Source organism: Procambarus clarkii, chromosome 26 (assembly GCF_040958095.1).
Source record: "Procambarus clarkii isolate CNS0578487 chromosome 26, FALCON_Pclarkii_2.0, whole genome shotgun sequence".
Taxonomy (NCBI): domain Eukaryota; kingdom Metazoa; phylum Arthropoda; class Malacostraca; order Decapoda; family Cambaridae; genus Procambarus; species Procambarus clarkii.
In genome coordinates, this window is record NC_091175.1 from 37,888,252 (window position 1) to 37,893,598 (window position 5,347).

Sequence of the window (5,347 nt, forward strand, 5' to 3'; positions counted from 1 at the left end):
TTCTGCTCCTTATTCCTCTTAGCACCGATATAGTTCAATGCCACACGTTTAGAATCACTTCTTCACTATCCTATTCACTATTTGTTATGATCTTCACTATCACATCTAGTTGTGTACACTCTGACCATCAGTGGCCCACGTGCTTGTCCTGGCACAGATGTTGTACCCCTGATCTTGCCTAATATGCACTATCGGACACTATCCATAAGTTTTCTAGTTTCAAAGTGGTGTGTTGCACTTTGTATTATCACTGAACACCGAATTTTCCGTGTATCCCTCTGATGTCCCGAGATATGAAGCCTTATTAACGAGCGCGGCCAACGGCGACTCGGCACCCTCCCTCCCTTACGCGTGTGTAAGTGTGTGTGTGTGTGTGTGTGTGTGTCCCGCCTATCAACTGTTAATCAACTGGTGCACATATTCCTGAGCCTACTGGGCTCTTATCATATCTACATTGGAAACTGTGTATGGAGTCAGCCTTCACCACATCATTGCCTAGTGCATTCCATTTATTTCACTACTCTCACACTGAAAAAATTCTTTCTAACGTCTCTGTGGCTCATGTGGGTACTAAATTTCCACCTGTGTCCCCTTGTTCGTGTCCCACCCGTGCTGAAGAGTTTGTCTTTGTCCACCCCTGTCAATTCCCCAGAGAATTTTATAGGTGGTTATCATGTCTCCCCTTACTCCTCTGTTTTCCAGGGACGTGAGTTTCAGCTCCTTTAGCCTTTCCTCATAGCTCATAGCTCTGAGTTTCAGGACGAGCCTGGTGGCATACCGCTGAATCTTCTCTAACTTTGTCTTGTGTTTAACTAGGTATGGACTTCAGGCTGGAACTGCATATTCCTGGATTGGTCTGACATAAGTGGTATAGAGGGTCCTGAACGATTCTTAACACAAGTTTCTAAATGCAGTTCTTATGTTGGCCAGTCTAGCATATGCCGCTGAAGATATCCTTTTGATGTGGGCCTCTGGGGACAGGTTCGGTGTGATATCAACCTCCAGATCTTTCTCTCTATATATTGGTATGTCACTCTTGCAGGATTTCACCTCCCAGATGGTCCCTTGTGTTCAGCCTCCTGCTACCTTCGCCTAATTTTATTTCCTTACACTTTCCTGAATTGAACTTTAGCAGCCATTTTCTAGACCATTCCTCCAGTTTTTCCAAGTCATCCTGTAGTGTCTGTCTATCTTCATCCATCTTGATTCTTCTCATAATTTTTGCATCATCAGCAAACATTGAAAGGAGCGAGTCTATACCCTCCGGAAGATCGTTTACATATATTAGAAACAGGATGGGTCCAAGTACTGAGCCCTGTGGGACTCCACTGGTGACATCTCACCACTCTAATGTCTTCCCCCTCACCGTTACTCACTGTTTCCTGTTGCTTAAGTACTCCTCTATCCACTGGAGCACCTTCCCTTTTACTCGTGCCTGTTGCTCCAACTTTTTTAACAGCCTTTTACTGGGTACTGTGTCAAAGGCTTTCTGGCAGTCCAAGAAAATGCAGTCGGCCCACCCTTCTCTTTCCTGCCTAATTTTTGTTGCCAGGTCATAGAATTCTATTTAACTTGTGAGGCACAATTTACCATCTCTGAACCCATGTTGGTGGTGCATTACAAAGTTATTTCCTTCCAGATGCTCTACGAGCCTTTTCCTCACGATCTTCGCCATCACCTTGCATGGTATATAAGGTAGAGAAACTGACCTGTAGTTCAGTGCCTCTTGCCTGTCACCGTTCTTGTATATTGGAACTACGTTAGCTGTCTTCCAACTTTCTGGTAGGTCTCCTGTTTCCAGTGACCTGTTATACACCATAGAGAGTGGCACACCTAGTGCTTCTGTCCCTTCCTTTAGTATCCATGGTGAGATTCTGACAGACCCAACAGCCTTTGTCACATTCAGCTCCAACAGACACCTTTTGACCTCATCACAAACTCCTCTAAGTTTGCTTGGTTTGCCTCCTCTTTGTTTAGTGCAGGGGCTTCTCCTTGTTTTATTGTGAAGACCTCCTGGAATCTCTTGTTGAGTTCTTCACACACCTCCTTGTCATTCTCTGTGTATCTATTCTTTTTTTTTCAATTTCATCACTTGTTCCTTCACTACTGTTTTCCTCCTGATGTGACTGAGGAGCAGCTTTGGTTGGTTCTTGGCTTTACTCGCTATGTCATTTTAATACTGTCTCTCTGCTTCCATCCTCACTCTGAGGTACTAATTTCTGGCTCTCTTCAATGTCTCCCTGCTCTCCTTTATCTGTGTGTGTCTGTGTGTGTACTCACCTAGTTGTACTCACCTAGTTGTGTTTGCGGGGGTTGAGCTCTGGCTCTTTGGTCCCGCCTCTCAACTGTCAATCAACAGGTGTACAGATTCCTGAGCCTATCGGGCTCTGTCATATCTACATTTGAAACTGTGCATGGAGTCAGCCTCCACCACATCACTTCCTAATGCATTCCATTTGTCAACCACTCTGACACTAAAAAAGTTCTTTCTAATATCTCTGTGGCTCATTTGGGCGCTCAGTTTCCACCTGTGTCCCCTTGTGCGTGTGCCCCTTGTGTTAAATAGACTGTCTTTATCTACCCTATCAATTCCCTTCAGAATCTTGAATGTGGTGATCATGTCCCCCCTAACTCTTCTGTCTTCCAGCGAAGTGAGGTTTAATTCCTGTAGTCTCTCCTCGTAGCTTATACCTCTCAGCTCGGGTACTAGTCTGGTGGCAAACCTTTGAACCTTTTCCAGTTTAGTCTTATCCTTGACTAGATATGGACTCCATGCTGGGGCTTCATACTCCAGGATTGGCCTGACATATGTGGTATACAAAATTCTGAATGATTCTTTACACAAGTTTCTGAATGCCGTTCGAATGTTGGCCAGCCTGGCATATGCCGCTGATGTTATCCGCTTGATATGTGCTGCAGGAGACAGGTCTGGCGTGATATCAACCCCCAAGTCTTTTTCCTTCTCTGACTCCTGAAGAATTTCCTCTCCCAGATGATACCTTGCATCTGGCCTCCTGCTCCCTACACCTATCTTCATGACATTTGATTGGGTTAAACTCTAACAACCATTTGTTCGACCATTCCTTCAGCTTGTCTAGGTCTTCTTGAAGCCTCAAACAGTCCTCTTCTGTTTTAATCCTTCTCATAATTTTAGCATCGTCCGCAAACATTGAGAGAAATGAATCGATACCCTCCGGGAGATCATTTACATATATCAGAAACAAGATAGGACCGAGTACAGAGCCCTGTGGGACTCCACTGGTGACTTCATGCCAATCGGAGGTCTCACCCCTCACCGTAACTCTCTGCTTCCTATTGCTTAGATACTCCCTTATCCACTGGAGCACCTTACCAGCTACACCTGCCTGTCTCTTCAGCTTATGTACCAGCCTCTTATGCGGTACTGTGTCAAAGGCTTTCCGACAATCCAAGAAAATGCAGTCCGCCCAGCCCTCTCTTTCTTGCTTAATCTTTGTCACCTGATCGTAGAATTCTATCAAGCCTGTAAGGCAAGATTTACCCTCCCTGAACCCATGTTGGCGATTTGTCACGAAGTCCCTTCTCTCCAGATGTGTTACCAGGTTTTTTCTCACGATCCTCTCCATCACCTTGCATGGTATACAAGTCAAGGACACTGGCCTGTAGTTCAGGCGTGTGTGGCGTGTGTGTGTGTGTGTGTGTGTGGGTGTGTGAGTATTCACCCAGTTCAACTAGTTGTGCTTGCGGGGGAGGAGCTTTGTCTCTTTGGTCCCGCCTCTGAACCGTCAATCAACTGGTAAACAGATTCCTGAGCCTACTGGGCTCTTTCATACCCATATAGGAAACATTGTATGAAGTCAGCCTCCACCCCATCACTGCCTAGTGCATTCCATTTATCAACTACTCTGACACTGAAAAAAGTCTTTCTAATTTCGCTGTCGCTCATCTGGGTACTAAGTTTCCACCTGTGACCTCTTGTTCGTGTTCCACCCGGGCTGAGGAGTTTGTCTTTCTCCACCTTGTCAATTCCCCTGAGAATTTTTGAAGGTGGTTATTATGCTCTTGTGTGTGTTTTATCATGTCTCATGTGTGTGTGTGTGTGTGTGTGTGTGTGTGTGTGTGTGTGTGTGTGTGTGTGTGTGTGTTGTGTGCTCACCTAATTCACCTAATTGTGCTTACGGGGGATGAGGTTTGGCTCTTTGGTCCCGCCTCTCAACCATCAATCAACTGGTGTACAGATTCCTAAGGCCTATGTGTGTGTGTACTCACCTAGTTGTACTCACCTAGTTGTGTTTGCGGGGGTTGAGCTCTGGCTCTTTGGTCCCGCCTCTCAACCGTCAATCAACAGGTGTACAGATTCCTGAGCCTACTGGGCTCTGTCATATCTACACTTGAAACTGTGTATGGAGTCAGCCTCCACCACATCACTTCCTAATGCATTCCATTTGTCAACCACTCTGACACTAAAAAAGTTCTTTCTAATATCTCTGTGGCTCATTTGGGCACTCAGTTTCCACCTGTGTCCCCTTGTGCGTGTTCCCCTTGTGTTAAATAGACTGTCTTTATCTACCCTATCAATCCCCTTCAGAATCTTGAATGTGGTGATCATGTCCCCCCTAACTCTTCTGTCTTCCAGCGAAGTGAGGTTTAATTCCCGTAGTCTCTCCTCGTAGCTCATACCTCTCAGCTCGGGTACTAGTCTGGTGGCAAACCTTTGAACCTTTTCCAGTTTAGTCTTATCCTTGACTTGATATGGACTCCATGCTGGGGCTGCATACTCCAGGATTGGCCTGACATATGTGGTATACAAAGTTCTGAATGATTCTTTACACAAGTTTCTGAATGCCGTTCGTATGTTGGCCAGCCTGGCATATGCCGCTGATGTTATCCGCTTGATATGTGCTGCAGGAGACAGGTCTGGCGTGATATCAACCCCCAAGTCTTTTTCCTTCTCTGACTCCTGAAGAATTTCCTCTCCCAGATGATACCTTGTATCTGGCCTCCTGCTCCCTACACCTATCTTCATTACATTACATTTGGTTGGGTTAAACTCTAACAACCATTTGTTCGACCATTCCTTCAGCTTGTCTAGGTCTTCTTGAAGCCTCAAACAGTCCTCTTCTGTTTTAATCCTTCTCATAATTTTAGCATCGTCCGCAAACATTGAGAGAAATGAATCGATACCCTCCGGGAGATCATTTACATATATCAGAAACAAGATAGGACCGAGTACAGAGCCCTGTGGGACTCCACTGGTGACTTCACGCCAATCGGAGGTCTCACCCCTCACCGTAACTCTCTGCTTCCTATTGCTTAGATACTCCCTTATCCACTGGAGCACCTTACCAGCTACACCTGCCTGTCTCTC